The sequence below is a fragment of the Ascaphus truei genome, unplaced genomic scaffold (genome assembly GCF_040206685.1).
Source record: "Ascaphus truei isolate aAscTru1 unplaced genomic scaffold, aAscTru1.hap1 HAP1_SCAFFOLD_234, whole genome shotgun sequence".
NCBI classification, from domain to species: Eukaryota; Metazoa; Chordata; class Amphibia; order Anura; family Ascaphidae; genus Ascaphus; species Ascaphus truei.
Genome location: NW_027455259.1, coordinates 120,300 through 133,546, shown reverse-complemented (window position 1 = coordinate 133,546; position 13,247 = coordinate 120,300). Strand labels below are relative to the sequence as shown.

Here is a 13,247-nt window from a genome sequence, read left to right as displayed (position 1 = left end):
GACATCAAGAATTCCGTCTATAGTACATTTGAGTGCACCTGTCATTTTCTCAGTCTCTGTGTATGCATGGAGCAAGATATAGGCTCATGGATTTAAGAATGAGAGGATATCATGAGACAGCAATCTCCACCTACGGCCATACTACCTTGAAAGCGCCCGATCCCGTCAGATCTCGGAAGCTAAGCAGGGTGAGGCTTGATTAGTACTGGGTTGGGAGACTGCCTGGGAATACCAGGTGCTGTGGGTGTTTTTATTTTTCGCTTCCCTAATGAAAATATACATGGCATTCCTTGCAGCAAATGAAAATGTTTCATTTTTTACTACTTTTTTCCCGCAGTGGCAAAGAAATATATCGTTTTTTCCTCTGAAAGTTCAACACAATGCAACCTTCCAAAATAGAATTCTGACATCAAGAATTCCGTCTATAGTACATTTGAGTGCACCTGTCATTTTCTCTGTCTCTGTGTATGCATGGAGCAAGATATAGGCTCATGGATTTAAGAATGAGAGGATATCATGAGACAGCAATCTCCAACTACGGCCATACTACCTTGAAAGCCCCCGATCCCGTCAGATCTCGGAAGCTAAGCAGGGTGAGGCTTGATTAGTACTGTGTTGGGAGACTGCCTGGGAATACCAGGTGCTGTGGGTGTTTTTATTTTTCGCTTCCCTAATGAAAATATACATGGCATTCCTTGCAGCAAATGAAAATGTTTCATTTTTTACTACTTTTTTCCCGCAGTGGCAAAGAAATATATCGTTTTTTCCTCTGAAAGTTCAACACAATGCAACCTTCCAAAATAGAATTCTGACATCAAGAATTCCGTCTATAGTACATTTGAGTACACCTGTCATTTTCTCAGTCTCTGTGTATGCATGGAGCAAGATATAGGCTCATGGATTTAAGAATGAGAGGATATCATGAGACAGCAATCTCCACCTACGGCCATATTACCTTGAAAGCGCCCGATCCCGTCAGATCTCGGAAGCTAAGCAGGGTGAGGCTTGATTAGTACTGGGTTGGGAGACTGCCTGGGAATACCAGGTGCTGTGGGTGTTTTTATTTTTTTCGCTTCCCTAATGAAAATATACATGGCATTCCTTGCAGCAAATGAAAATGTTTCATTTTTTACTACTTTTTTCCCGCAGTGGCAAAGAAATATATCGTTTTTTCCTCAGAAAGTTCAACACAATGCAACCTTCCAAAATAGAATTCTGACATCAAGAATTCCGTCTATAGTACATTTGAGTGCACCTGTCATTTTCTCAGTCTCTGTGTATGCATGGAGCAAGATATAGGCTCATGGATTTAAGAATGAGAGGATATCATGAGACAGCAATCTCCACCTACGGCCATACTACTGCACCGACACACTTTATTCGAGCAAATACCCGGTATGTACCTGGCAGATACCTGGAATGCGCCACTCCTCACCTCTGACAAGCCCCGTTGCGTTTGCCTTCCCAGCCTGGGTTCATGCCTGGCTGATGGGCGGCTGATCTGTTAAATGATAATGATTAGGATTTAATAGGCTGCAATGCTTCGCGTGTCTACCAGATGGCATAAATTCATGAATTGTAATGCAGTGTATATATATATACTGTGCAGTATTGCAGCCAGCGGGAATAAAATGCTTCAATCCCTGCTTGGAAAATAACTCAATGCACTCGGGCAGAAAACAGTCACAAACCTCAATACACCCGGGTATACCCGAATTCGTGGGACTAGCCAAGCTCGGATAAAGTGTGTCGCCAGTGTACCTTGAAAGCGCCCGATCCCGTCAGATCTCGGAAGCTAAGCAAGGTGAGGCTTGATTAGTACTGGGTTGGGAGACTGCCTGGGAATACCAGGTGCTGTGGGTGTTTTTATTTTTCGCTTCCCTAATGAAAATATACATGGCATTCCTTGCAGCAAATGAAAATGTTTCATTTTTTACTACTTTTTTCCCGCAGTGGCAAAGAAATATATCGTTTTTTCCTCTGAAAGTTCAACACAATGCAACCTTCCAAAATAGAATTCTGACATCAAGAATTCCGTCTATAGTACATTTGAGTGCACCTGTCATTTTCTCAGTCTCTGTGTATGCATGGAGCAAGATATAGGCTCATGGATTTAAGAATGAGAGGATATCATGAGACAGCAATCTCCACCTACGGCCATACTACCTTGAAAGCGCCCGATCCCGTCAGATCTCGGAAGCTAAGCAGGGTGAGGCTTGATTAGTACTGGGTTGGGAGACTGCCTGGGAATAGCAGGTGCTGTGGGTGTTTTTATTTTTCGCTTCCCTAATGAAAATATACATGGCATTCCTTGCAGCAAATGAAAATGTTTCATTTTTTACTACTTTTTTCCCGCAGTGGCAAAGAAATATATCGTTTTTTCCTCTGAAAGTTCAACACAATGCAACCTTCCAAAATAGAATTCTGACATCAAGAATTCCGTCTATAGTACATTTGAGTACACCTGTCATTTTCTCAGTCTCTGTGTATGCATGGAGCAAGATATAGGCTCATGGATTTAAGAATGAGAGGATATCATGAGACAGCAATCTCCACCTACGGCCATACTACCTTGAAAGCGCCCGATCCTGTCAGATCTCGGAAGCTAAGCAGGGTGAGGCTTGATTAGTACTGTGTTGGGAGACTGCCTGGGAATACCAGGTGCTGTGGGTGTTTTTATTTTTCGCTTCCCTAATGAAAATATACATGGCATTCCTTGCAGCAAATGAAAATGTTTCATTTTTTACTACTTTTTTCCCGCAGTGGCAAAGAAATATATCGTTTTTTCCTCTGAAAGTTCAACACAATGCAACCTTCCAAAATAGAATTCTGACATCAAGAATTCCGTCTATAGTACATTTGAGTGCACCTGTCATTTTCTCAGTCTCTGTGTATGCATGGAGCAAGATATAGGCTCATGGATTTAAGAATGAGAGGATATCATGAGACAGCAATCTCCACCTACGGCCATACTACCTTGAAAGCGCCCGATCCCGTCAGATCTCGGAAGCTAAGCAGGGTGAGGCTTGATTAGTACTGGGTTGGGAGACTGCCTGGGAATAGCAGGTGCTGTGGGTGTTTTTATTTTTCGCTTCCCTAATGAAAATATACATGGCATTCCTTGCAGCAAATGAAAATGTTTCATTTTTTACTACTTTTTTCCCGCAGTGGCAAAGAAATATATCGTTTTTTCCTCAGAAAGTTCAACACAATGCAACCTTCCAAAATAGAATTCTGACATCAAGAATTCCGTCTATAGTACATTTGAGTGCACCTGTCATTTTCTCAGTCTCTGTGTATGCATGGAGCAAGATATAGGCTCATGGATTTAAGAATGAGAGGATATCATGAGACAGCAATCTCCAACTACGGCCATACTACCTTGAAAGCCCCCGATCCCGTCAGATCTCGGAAGCTAAGCAGGGTGAGGCTTGATTAGTACTGGGTTGGGAGACTGCCTGGGAATACCAGGTGCTGTGGGTGTTTTTATTTTTCGCTTCCCTAATGAAAATATACATGGCATTCCTTGCAGCAAATGAAAATGTTTCATTTTTTACTACTTTTTTCCCGCAGTGGCAAAGAAATATATCGTTTTTTCCTCTGAAAGTTCAACACAATGCAACCTTCCAAAATAGAATTCTGACATCAAGAATTCCGTCTATAGTACATTTGAGTACACCTGTCATTTTCTCAGTCTCTGTGTATGCATGGAGCAAGATATAGGCTCATGGATTTAAGAATGAGAGGATATCATGAGACAGCAATCTCCACCTACGGCCATACTACCTTGAAAGCGCCCGATCCCGTCAGATCTCGGAAGCTAAGCAGGGTGAGGCTTGATTAGTACTGGGTTGGGAGACTGCCTGGGAATACCAGGTGCTGTGGGTGTTTTTATTTTTCGCTTCCCTAATGAAAATATACATGGCATTCCTTGCAGCAAATGAAAATGTTTCATTTTTTACTACTTTTTTCCCGCAGTGGCAAAGAAATATATCGTTTTTTCCTCAGAAAGTTCAACACAATGCAACCTTCCAAAATAGAATTCTGACATCAAGAATTCCGTCTATAGTACATTTGAGTACACCTGTCATTTTCTCAGTCTCTGTGTATGCATGGAGCAAGATATAGGCTCATGGATTTAAGAATGAGAGGATATCATGAGACAGCAATCTCCACCTACGGCCATATTACCTTGAAAGCGCCCGATCCCGTCAGATCTCGGAAGCTAAGCAGGGTGAGGCTTGATTAGTACTGGGTTGGGAGACTGCCTGGGAATACCAGGTGCTGTGGGTGTTTTTATTTTTCGCTTCCCTAATGAAAATATACATGGCATTCCTTGCAGCAAATGAAAATGTTTCATTTTTTACTACTTTTTTCCCGCAGTGGCAAAGAAATATATCGTTTTTTCCTCTGAAAGTTCAACACAATGCAACCTTCCAAAATAGAATTCTGACATCAAGAATTCCGTCTATAGTACATTTGAGTGCACCTGTCATTTTCTCAGTCTCTGTGTATGCATGGAGCAAGATATAGGCTCATGGATTTAAGAATGAGAGGATATCATGAGACAGCAATCTCCACCTACGGCCATACTACCTTGAAAGCACCCGATCCCGTCAGATCTCGGAAGCTAAGCAGGGTGAGGCTTGATTAGTACTGGGTTGGGAGACTGCCTGGGAATACCAGGTGCTGTGGGTGTTTTTATTTTTCGCTTCCCTAATGAAAATATACATGGCATTCCTTGCAGCAAATGAAAATGTTTCATTTTTTACTACTTTTTTCCCGCAGTGGCAAAGAAATATATCGTTTTTTCCTCAGAAAGTTCAACACAATGCAACCTTCCAAAATAGAATTCTGACATCAAGAATTCCGTCTATAGTACATTTGAGTACACCTGTCATTTTCTCAGTCTCTGTGTATGCATGGAGCAAGATATAGGCTCATGGATTTAAGAATGAGAGGATATCATGAGACAGCAATCTCCACCTACGGCCATACTACCTTAAAAGCGCCCGATCCCGTCAGATCTCGGAAGCTAAGCAGGGTGAGGCTTGATTAGTACTGTGTTGGGAGACTGCCTGGGAATACCAGGTGCTGTGGGTGTTTTTATTTTTCGCTTCCCTAATGAAAATATACATGGCATTCCTTGCAGCAAATGAAAATGTTTCATTTTTTACTACTTTTTTCCCGCAGTGGCAAAGAAATATATCGTTTTTTCCTCAGAAAGTTCAACACAATGCAACCTTCCAAAATAGAATTCTGACATCAAGAATTCCGTCTATAGTACATTTGAGTACACCTGTCATTTTCTCAGTCTCTGTGTATGCATGGAGCAAGATATAGGCTCATGGATTTAAGAATGAGAGGATATCATGAGACAGCAATCTCCACCTACGGCCATATTACCTTGAAAGCGCCCGATCCCGTCAGATCTCGGAAGCTTAGCAGGGTGAGGCTTGATTAGTACTGGGTTGGGAGACTGCCTGGGAATACCAGGTGCTGTGGGTGTTTTTATTTTTCGCTTCCCTAATGAAAATATACATGGCATTCCTTGCAGCAAATGAAAATGTTTCATTTTTTACTACTTTTTTCCCGCAGTGGCAAAGAAATATATCGTTTTTTCCTCTGAAAGTTCAACACAATGCAACCTTCCAAAATAGAATTCTGACATCAAGAATTCCGTCTATAGTACATTTGAGTGCACCTGTCATTTTCTCAGTCTCTGTGTATGCATGGAGCAAGATATAGGCTCATGGATTTAAGAATGAGAGGATATCATGAGACAGCAATCTCCACCTACGGCCATACTACCTTGAAAGCACCCGATCCCGTCAGATCTCGGAAGCTAAGCAGGGTGAGGCTTGATTTGTACTGGGTTGGGAGACTGCCTGGGAATACCAGGTGCTGTGGGTGTTTTTATTTTTCGCTTCCCTAATGAAAATATACATGGCATTCCTTGCAGCAAATGAAAATGTTTCATTTTTTACTACTTTTTTCCCGCAGTGGCAAAGAAATATATCGTTTTTTCCTCAGAAAGTTCAACACAATGCAACCTTCCAAAATAGAATTCTGACATCAAGAATTCCGTCTATAGTACATTTGAGTACACCTGTCATTTTCTCAGTCTCTGTGTATGCATGGAGCAAGATATAGGCTCATGGATTTAAGAATGAGAGGATATCATGAGACAGCAATCTCCACCTACGGCCATACTACCTTGAAAGCGCCCGATCCCGTCAGATCTCGGAAGCTAAGCAGGGTGAGGCTTGATTAGTACTGTGTTGGGAGACTGCCTGGGAATACCAGGTGCTGTGGGTGTTTTTATTTTTCGCTTCCCTAATGAAAATATACATGGCATTCCTTGCAGCAAATGAAAAAGTTTCATTTTTTACTACATTTTTCCCGCAGTGGCAAAGAAATATATCGTTTTTTCCTCTGAAAGTTCAACACAATGCAACCTTCCAAAATAGAATTCTGACATCAAGAATTCCGTCTATAGTACATTTGAGTGCACCTGTCATTTTCTCAGTCTCTGTGTATGCATGGAGCAAGATATAGGCTCATGGATTTAAGAATGAGAGGATATCATGAGACAGCAATCTCCACCTACGGCCATACTACCTTGAAAGCGCCAAATCCCGTCAGATCTCGGAAGCTAAGCAGGGTGAGGCTTGATTAGTACTGGGTTGGGAGACTGCCTGGGAATACCAGGTGCTGTGGGTGTTTTTATTTTTCGCTTCCCTAATGAAAATATACATGGCATTCCTTGCAGCAAATGAAAATGTTTCATTTTTTACTACTTTTTTCCCGCAGTGGCAAAGAAATATATCGTTTTTTCCTCTGAAAGTTCAACACAATGCAACCTTCCAAAATAGAATTCTGACATCAAGAATTCCGTCTATAGTACATTTGAGTGCACCTGTCATTTTCTCTGTCTCTGTGTATGCATGGAGCAAGATATAGGCTCATGGATTTAAGAATGAGAGGATATCATGAGACAGCAATCTCCAACTACGGCCATACTACCTTGAAAGCCCCCGATCCCGTCAGATCTCGGAAGCTAAGCAGGGTGAGGCTTGATTAGTACTGGGTTGGGAGACTGCCTGGGAATACCAGGTGCTGTGGGTGTTTTTATTTTTCGCTTCCCTAATGAAAATATACATGGCATTCCTTGCAGCAAATGAAAATGTTTCATTTTTTACTACTTTTTTCCCGCAGTGGCAAAGAAATATATCGTTTTTTCCTCTGAAAGTTCAACACAATGCAACCTTCCAAAATAGAATTCTGACATCAAGAATTCCGTCTATAGTACATTTGAGTACACCTGTCATTTTCTCAGTCTCTGTGTATGCATGGAGCAAGATATAGGCTCATGGATTTAAGAATGAGAGGATATCATGAGACAGCAATCTCCACCTACGGCCATACTACCTTGAAAGCGCCCGATCCCGTCAGATCTCGGAAGCTAAGCAGGGTGAGGCTTGATTAGTACTGTGTTGGGAGACTGCCTGGGAATACCAGGTGCTGTGGGTGTTTTTATTTTTCGCTTCCCTAATGAAAATATACATGGCATTCCTTGCAGCAAATGAAAATGTTTCATTTTTTACTACTTTTTTCCCGCAGTGGCAAAGAAATATATCGTTTTTTCCTCTGAAAGTTCAACACAATGCAACCTTCCAAAATAGAATTCTGACATCAAGAATTCCGTCTATAGTACATTTGAGTACACCTGTCATTTTCTCAGTCTCTGTGTATGCATGGAGCAAGATATAGGCTCATGGATTTAAGAATGAGAGGATATCATGAGACAGCAATCTCCACCTACGGCCATATTACCTTGAAAGCGCCCGATCCCGTCAGATCTCGGAAGCTAAGCAGGGTGAGGCTTGATTAGTACTGGGTTGGGAGACTGCCTGGGAATACCAGGTGCTGTGGGTGTTTTTATTTTTCGCTTCCCTAATGAAAATATACATGGCATTCCTTGCAGCAAATGAAAATGTTTCATTTTTTACTACTTTTTTCCCGCAGTGGCAAAGAAATATATCGTTTTTTCCTCAGAAAGTTCAACACAATGCAACCTTCCAAAATAGAATTCTGACATCAAGAATTCCGTCTATAGTACATTTGAGTACACCTGTCATTTTCTCAGTCTCTGTGTATGCATGGAGCAAGATATAGGCTCATGGATTTAAGAATGAGAGGATATCATGAGACAGCAATCTCCACCTACGGCCATATTACCTTGAAAGCGCCCGATCCCGTCAGATCTCGGAAGCTAAGCAGGGTGAGGCTTGATTAGTACTGGGTTGGGAGACTGCCTGGGAATACCAGGTGCTGTGGGTGTTTTTATTTTTCGCTTCCCTAATGAAAATATACATGGCATTCCTTGCAGCAAATGAAAATGTTTCATTTTTTACTACTTTTTTCCCGCAGTGGCAAAGAAATATATCGTTTTTTCCTCTGAAAGTTCAACACAATGCAACCTTCCAAAATAGAATTCTGACATCAAGAATTCCGTCTATAGTACATTTGAGTGCACCTGTCATTTTCTCAGTCTCTGTGTATGCATGGAGCAAGATATAGGCTCATGGATTTAAGAATGAGAGGATATCATGAGACAGCAATCTCCACCTACGGCCATACTACCTTGAAAGCACCCGATCCCGTCAGATCTCGGAAGCTAAGCAGGGTGAGGCTTGATTAGTACTGGGTTGGGAGACTGCCTGGGAATACCAGGTGCTGTTGGTGTTTTTATTTTTCGCTTCCCTAATGAAAATATACATGGCATTCCTTGCAGCAAATGAAAATGTTCCATTTTTTACTACTTTTTTCCCGCAGTGGCAAAGAAATATATCGTTTTTTCCTCAGAAAGTTCAACACAATGCAACCTTCCAAAATAGAATTCTGACATCAAGAATTCCGTCTATAGTACATTTGAGTACACCTGTCATTTTCTCAGTCTCTGTGTATGCATGGAGCAAGATATAGGCTCATGGATTTAAGAATGAGAGGATATCATGAGACAGCAATCTCCACCTACGGCCATACTACCTTAAAAGCGCCCGATCCCGTCAGATCTCGGAAGCTAAGCAGGGTGAGGCTTGATTAGTACTGGGTTGGGAGACTGCCTGGGAATACCAGGTGCTGTGGGTGTTTTTATTTTTCGCTTCCCTAATGAAAATATACATGGCATTCCTTGCAGCAAATGAAAATGTTTCATTTTTTACTACTTTTTTCCCGCAGTGGCAAAGAAATATATCGTTTTTTCCTCAGAAAGTTCAACACAATGCAACCTTCCAAAATAGAATTCTGACATCAAGAATTCCGTCTATAGTACATTTGAGTACACCTGTCATTTTCTCAGTCTCTGTGTATGCATGGAGCAAGATATAGGCTCATGGATTTAAGAATGAGAGGATATCATGAGACAGCAATCTCCACCTACGGCCATATTACCTTGAAAGCGCCCGATCCCGTCAGATCTCGGAAGCTAAGCAGGGTGAGGCTTGATTAGTACTGGGTTGGGAGACTGCCTGGGAATACCAGGTGCTGTGGGTGTTTTTATTTTTCGCTTCCCTAATGAAAATATACATGGCATTCCTTGCAGCAAATGAAAATGTTTCATTTTTTACTACTTTTTTCCCGCAGTGGCAAAGAAATATATCGTTTTTTCCTCTGAAAGTTCAACACAATGCAACCTTCCAAAATAGAATTCTGACATCAAGAATTCCGTCTATAGTACATTTGAGTGCACCTGTCATTTTCTCAGTCTCTGTGTATGCATGGAGCAAGATATAGGCTCATGGATTTAAGAATGAGAGGATATCATGAGACAGCAATCTCCACCTACGGCCATACTACCTTGAAAGCACCCGATCCCGTCAGATCTCGGAAGCTAAGCAGGGTGAGGCTTGATTAGTACTGGGTTGGGAGACTGCCTGGGAATACCAGGTGCTGTGGGTGTTTTTATTTTTCGCTTCCCTAATGAAAATATACATGGCATTCCTTGCAGCAAATGAAAATGTTTCATTTTTTACTACTTTTTTCCCGCAGTGGCAAAGAAATATATCGTTTTTTCCTCTGAAAGTTCAACACAATGCAACCTTCCAAAATAGAATTCTGACATCAAGAATTCCGTCTATAGTACATTTGAGTACACCTGTCATTTTCTCAGTCTCTGTGTATGCATGGAGCAAGATATAGGCTCATGGATTTAAGAATGAGAGGATATCATGAGACAGCAATCTCCACCTACGGCCATACTACCTTGAAAGCGCCCGATCCCGTCAGATCTCGGAAGCTAAGCAGGGTGAGGCTTGATTAGTACTGTGTTGGGAGACTGCCTGGGAATACCAGGTGCTGTGGGTGTTTTTATTTTTCGCTTCCCTAATGAAAATATACATGGCATTCCTTGCAGCAAATGAAAATGTTTCATTTTTTACTACTTTTTTCCCGCAGTGGCAAAGAAATATATCGTTTTTTCCTCTGAAAGTTCAACACAATGCAACCTTCCAAAATAGAATTCTGACATCAAGAATTCCGTCTATAGTACATTTGAGTGCACCTGTCATTTTCTCAGTCTCTGTGTATGCATGGAGCAAGATATAGGCTCATGGATTTAAGAATGAGAGGATATCATGAGACAGCAATCTCCACCTACGGCCATACTACCTTGAAAGCGCCAAATCCCGTCAGATCTCGGAAGCTAAGCAGGGTGAGGCTTGATTAGTACTGGGTTGGGAGACTGCCTGGGAATACCAGGTGCTGTGGGTGTTTTTATTTTTCGCTTCCCTAATGAAAATATACATGGCATTCCTTGCAGCAAATGAAAATGTTTCATTTTTTACTACTTTTTTCCCGCAGTGGCAAAGAAATATATCGTTTTTTCCTCTGAAAGTTCAACACAATGCAACCTTCCAAAATAGAATTCTGACATCAAGAATTCCGTCTATAGTACATTTGAGTGCACCTGTCATTTTCTCTGTCTCTGTGTATGCATGGAGCAAGATATAGGCTCATGGATTTAAGAATGAGAGGATATCATGAGACAGCAATCTCCAACTACGGCCATACTACCTTGAAAGCCCCCGATCCCGTCAGATCTCGGAAGCTAAGCAGGGTGAGGCTTGATTAGTACTGGGTTGGGAGACTGCCTGGGAATACCAGGTGCTGTGGGTGTTTTTATTTTTCGCTTCCCTAATGAAAATATACATGGCATTCCTTGCAGCAAATGAAAATGTTTCATTTTTTACTACTTTTTTCCCGCAGTGGCAAAGAAATATATCGTTTTTTCCTCTGAAAGTTCAACACAATGCAACCTTCCAAAATAGAATTCTGACATCAAGAATTCCGTCTATAGTACATTTGAGTACACCTGTCATTTTCTCAGTCTCTGTGTATGCATGGAGCAAGATATAGGCTCATGGATTTAAGAATGAGAGGATATCATGAGACAGCAATCTCCACCTACGGCCATACTACCTTGAAAGCGCCCGATCCCGTCAGATCTCGGAAGCTAAGCAGGGTGAGGCTTGATTAGTACTGTGTTGGGAGACTGCCTGGGAATACCAGGTGCTGTGGGTGTTTTTATTTTTCGCTTCCCTAATGAAAATATACATGGCATTCCTTGCAGCAAATGAAAATGTTTCATTTTTTACTACTTTTTTCCCGCAGTGGCAAAGAAATATATCGTTTTTTCCTCAGAAAGTTCAACACAATGCAACCTTCCAAAATAGAATTCTGACATCAAGAATTCCGTCTATAGTACATTTGAGTACACCTGTCATTTTCTCAGTCTCTGTGTATGCATGGAGCAAGATATAGGCTCATGGATTTAAGAATGAGAGGATATCATGAGACAGCAATCTCCACCTACGGCCATACTACCTTGAAAGCGCCCGATCCCGTCAGATCTCGGAAGCTAAGCAAGGTGAGGCTTGATTAGTACTGGGTTGGGAGACTGCCTGGGAATACCAGGTGCTGTGGGTGTTTTTATTTTTCGCTTCCCTAATGAAAATATACATGGCATTCCTTGCAGCAAATGAAAATGTTTCATTTTTTCCTACTTTTTTCCCGCAGTGGCAAAGAAATATATCGTTTTTTCCTCTGAAAGTTCAACACAATGCAACCTTCCAAAATAGAATTCTGACATCAAGAATTCCGTCTATAGTACATTTGAGTACACCTGTCATTTTCTCAGTCTCTGTGTATGCATGGAGCAAGATATAGGCTCATGGATTTAAGAATGAGAGGATATCATGAGACAGCAATCTCCACCTACGGCCATACTACCTTGAAAGCGCCCGATCCTGTCAGATCTCGGAAGCTAAGCAGGGTGAGGCTTGATTAGTACTGTGTTGGGAGACTGCCTGGGAATACCAAGTGCTGTGGGTGTTTTTATTTTTCGCTTCCCTAATGAAAATATACATGGCATTCCTTGCAGCAAATGAAAATGTTTCATTTTTTACTACTTTTTTCCCGCAGTGGCAAAGAAATATATCGTTTTTTCCTCAGAAAGTTCAACACAATGCAACCTTCCAAAATAGAATTCTGACATCAAGAATTCCGTCTATAGTACATTTGAGTGCACCTGTCATTTTCTCAGTCTCTGTGTATGCATGGATCAAGATATAGGCTCATGGATTTAAGAATGAGAGGATATCATGAGACAGCAATCTCCAACTACGGCCATACTACCTTGAAAGCCCCCGATCCCGTCAGATCTCGGAAGCTAAGCAGGGTGAGGCTTGATTAGTACTGGGTTGGGAGACTGCCTGGGAATACCAGGTGCTGTGGGTGTTTTTATTTTTCGCTTCCCTAATGAAAATATACATGGCATTCCTTGCAGCAAATGAAAATGTTTCATTTTTTACTACTTTTTTCCCGCAGTGGCAAAGAAATATATCGTTTTTTCCTCTGAAAGTTCAACACAATGCAACCTTCCAAAATAGAATTCTGACATCAAGAATTCCGTCTATAGTACATTTGAGTACACCTGTCATTTTCTCAGTCTCTGTGTATGCATGGAGCAAGATATAGGCTCATGGATTTAAGAATGAGAGGATATCATGAGACAGCAATCTCCACCTACGGCCATATTACCTTGAAAGCGCCCGATCCCGTCAGATCTCGGAAGCTAAGCAGGGTGAGGCTTGATTAGTACTGTGTTGGGAGACTGCCTGGGAATACCAGGTGCTGTGGGTGTTTTTATTTTTCGCTTCCCTAATGAAAATATACATGGCATTCCT

At 41.6% G+C, this 13,247-nt stretch overlaps 29 non-coding genes and 3 pseudogenes across 29 annotated transcripts; all 32 read left to right on the top strand.

Moving 5' to 3' along the window:
* The first annotated feature begins 128 nt into the window (after nucleotides 1-128).
* Nucleotides 129-247, top strand: LOC142477850 (5S ribosomal RNA). The gene has a single exon (XR_012792750.1). It is a non-coding gene; the product is annotated as a 5S ribosomal RNA (ribosomal RNA).
* A 286-nt stretch (nucleotides 248-533) lies between these two features.
* On the top strand, nucleotides 534-652 carry LOC142478046 (5S ribosomal RNA). The gene has a single exon (XR_012792939.1). It is a non-coding gene; the product is annotated as a 5S ribosomal RNA (ribosomal RNA).
* Nucleotides 653-938: 286 nt separating this feature from the next.
* On the top strand, nucleotides 939-1,057 carry LOC142477955 (5S ribosomal RNA). The gene has a single exon (XR_012792851.1). It is a non-coding gene; the product is annotated as a 5S ribosomal RNA (ribosomal RNA).
* Nucleotides 1,058-1,744: 687 nt separating this feature from the next.
* On the top strand, nucleotides 1,745-1,863 carry LOC142478252 (5S ribosomal RNA; annotated as a pseudogene).
* A 286-nt stretch (nucleotides 1,864-2,149) lies between these two features.
* Nucleotides 2,150-2,268, top strand: LOC142477922 (5S ribosomal RNA). Its single transcript, XR_012792820.1, has one exon. It is a non-coding gene; the product is annotated as a 5S ribosomal RNA (ribosomal RNA).
* A 286-nt stretch (nucleotides 2,269-2,554) lies between these two features.
* On the top strand, nucleotides 2,555-2,673 carry LOC142478039 (5S ribosomal RNA). Its single transcript, XR_012792932.1, has one exon. It is a non-coding gene; the product is annotated as a 5S ribosomal RNA (ribosomal RNA).
* A 286-nt stretch (nucleotides 2,674-2,959) lies between these two features.
* Nucleotides 2,960-3,078, top strand: LOC142477921 (5S ribosomal RNA). Its single transcript, XR_012792819.1, has one exon. It is a non-coding gene; the product is annotated as a 5S ribosomal RNA (ribosomal RNA).
* Nucleotides 3,079-3,364: 286 nt separating this feature from the next.
* On the top strand, nucleotides 3,365-3,483 carry LOC142478025 (5S ribosomal RNA). The gene has a single exon (XR_012792919.1). It is a non-coding gene; the product is annotated as a 5S ribosomal RNA (ribosomal RNA).
* Nucleotides 3,484-3,769: 286 nt separating this feature from the next.
* On the top strand, nucleotides 3,770-3,888 carry LOC142477849 (5S ribosomal RNA). The gene has a single exon (XR_012792749.1). It is a non-coding gene; the product is annotated as a 5S ribosomal RNA (ribosomal RNA).
* A 286-nt stretch (nucleotides 3,889-4,174) lies between these two features.
* Nucleotides 4,175-4,293, top strand: LOC142477954 (5S ribosomal RNA). The gene has a single exon (XR_012792850.1). It is a non-coding gene; the product is annotated as a 5S ribosomal RNA (ribosomal RNA).
* A 286-nt stretch (nucleotides 4,294-4,579) lies between these two features.
* LOC142478255 (5S ribosomal RNA) lies at nucleotides 4,580-4,698 on the top strand. The gene has a single exon (XR_012793024.1). It is a non-coding gene; the product is annotated as a 5S ribosomal RNA (ribosomal RNA).
* A 286-nt stretch (nucleotides 4,699-4,984) lies between these two features.
* On the top strand, nucleotides 4,985-5,103 carry LOC142478029 (5S ribosomal RNA). Its single transcript, XR_012792923.1, has one exon. It is a non-coding gene; the product is annotated as a 5S ribosomal RNA (ribosomal RNA).
* A 286-nt stretch (nucleotides 5,104-5,389) lies between these two features.
* On the top strand, nucleotides 5,390-5,508 carry LOC142478071 (5S ribosomal RNA). The gene has a single exon (XR_012792965.1). It is a non-coding gene; the product is annotated as a 5S ribosomal RNA (ribosomal RNA).
* Nucleotides 5,509-5,794: 286 nt separating this feature from the next.
* Nucleotides 5,795-5,913, top strand: LOC142477864 (5S ribosomal RNA). Its single transcript, XR_012792763.1, has one exon. It is a non-coding gene; the product is annotated as a 5S ribosomal RNA (ribosomal RNA).
* A 286-nt stretch (nucleotides 5,914-6,199) lies between these two features.
* On the top strand, nucleotides 6,200-6,318 carry LOC142477870 (5S ribosomal RNA). The gene has a single exon (XR_012792769.1). It is a non-coding gene; the product is annotated as a 5S ribosomal RNA (ribosomal RNA).
* Nucleotides 6,319-6,604: 286 nt separating this feature from the next.
* LOC142478193 (5S ribosomal RNA) lies at nucleotides 6,605-6,723 on the top strand (annotated as a pseudogene).
* A 286-nt stretch (nucleotides 6,724-7,009) lies between these two features.
* Nucleotides 7,010-7,128, top strand: LOC142478024 (5S ribosomal RNA). The gene has a single exon (XR_012792918.1). It is a non-coding gene; the product is annotated as a 5S ribosomal RNA (ribosomal RNA).
* Nucleotides 7,129-7,414: 286 nt separating this feature from the next.
* On the top strand, nucleotides 7,415-7,533 carry LOC142477868 (5S ribosomal RNA). The gene has a single exon (XR_012792767.1). It is a non-coding gene; the product is annotated as a 5S ribosomal RNA (ribosomal RNA).
* Nucleotides 7,534-7,819: 286 nt separating this feature from the next.
* Nucleotides 7,820-7,938, top strand: LOC142477953 (5S ribosomal RNA). The gene has a single exon (XR_012792849.1). It is a non-coding gene; the product is annotated as a 5S ribosomal RNA (ribosomal RNA).
* Nucleotides 7,939-8,224: 286 nt separating this feature from the next.
* Nucleotides 8,225-8,343, top strand: LOC142477952 (5S ribosomal RNA). Its single transcript, XR_012792848.1, has one exon. It is a non-coding gene; the product is annotated as a 5S ribosomal RNA (ribosomal RNA).
* Nucleotides 8,344-8,629: 286 nt separating this feature from the next.
* LOC142477986 (5S ribosomal RNA) lies at nucleotides 8,630-8,748 on the top strand. Its single transcript, XR_012792880.1, has one exon. It is a non-coding gene; the product is annotated as a 5S ribosomal RNA (ribosomal RNA).
* A 286-nt stretch (nucleotides 8,749-9,034) lies between these two features.
* LOC142477982 (5S ribosomal RNA) lies at nucleotides 9,035-9,153 on the top strand. The gene has a single exon (XR_012792877.1). It is a non-coding gene; the product is annotated as a 5S ribosomal RNA (ribosomal RNA).
* A 286-nt stretch (nucleotides 9,154-9,439) lies between these two features.
* Nucleotides 9,440-9,558, top strand: LOC142477950 (5S ribosomal RNA). Its single transcript, XR_012792846.1, has one exon. It is a non-coding gene; the product is annotated as a 5S ribosomal RNA (ribosomal RNA).
* Nucleotides 9,559-9,844: 286 nt separating this feature from the next.
* On the top strand, nucleotides 9,845-9,963 carry LOC142478161 (5S ribosomal RNA). The gene has a single exon (XR_012793010.1). It is a non-coding gene; the product is annotated as a 5S ribosomal RNA (ribosomal RNA).
* A 286-nt stretch (nucleotides 9,964-10,249) lies between these two features.
* LOC142477867 (5S ribosomal RNA) lies at nucleotides 10,250-10,368 on the top strand. Its single transcript, XR_012792766.1, has one exon. It is a non-coding gene; the product is annotated as a 5S ribosomal RNA (ribosomal RNA).
* Nucleotides 10,369-10,654: 286 nt separating this feature from the next.
* On the top strand, nucleotides 10,655-10,773 carry LOC142478192 (5S ribosomal RNA; annotated as a pseudogene).
* Nucleotides 10,774-11,059: 286 nt separating this feature from the next.
* Nucleotides 11,060-11,178, top strand: LOC142478023 (5S ribosomal RNA). The gene has a single exon (XR_012792917.1). It is a non-coding gene; the product is annotated as a 5S ribosomal RNA (ribosomal RNA).
* A 286-nt stretch (nucleotides 11,179-11,464) lies between these two features.
* On the top strand, nucleotides 11,465-11,583 carry LOC142477866 (5S ribosomal RNA). Its single transcript, XR_012792765.1, has one exon. It is a non-coding gene; the product is annotated as a 5S ribosomal RNA (ribosomal RNA).
* A 286-nt stretch (nucleotides 11,584-11,869) lies between these two features.
* LOC142477915 (5S ribosomal RNA) lies at nucleotides 11,870-11,988 on the top strand. The gene has a single exon (XR_012792812.1). It is a non-coding gene; the product is annotated as a 5S ribosomal RNA (ribosomal RNA).
* A 286-nt stretch (nucleotides 11,989-12,274) lies between these two features.
* Nucleotides 12,275-12,393, top strand: LOC142477979 (5S ribosomal RNA). The gene has a single exon (XR_012792874.1). It is a non-coding gene; the product is annotated as a 5S ribosomal RNA (ribosomal RNA).
* A 286-nt stretch (nucleotides 12,394-12,679) lies between these two features.
* On the top strand, nucleotides 12,680-12,798 carry LOC142478022 (5S ribosomal RNA). Its single transcript, XR_012792916.1, has one exon. It is a non-coding gene; the product is annotated as a 5S ribosomal RNA (ribosomal RNA).
* A 286-nt stretch (nucleotides 12,799-13,084) lies between these two features.
* Nucleotides 13,085-13,203, top strand: LOC142477981 (5S ribosomal RNA). Its single transcript, XR_012792876.1, has one exon. It is a non-coding gene; the product is annotated as a 5S ribosomal RNA (ribosomal RNA).
* Nucleotides 13,204-13,247: the final 44 nt, after the last annotated feature.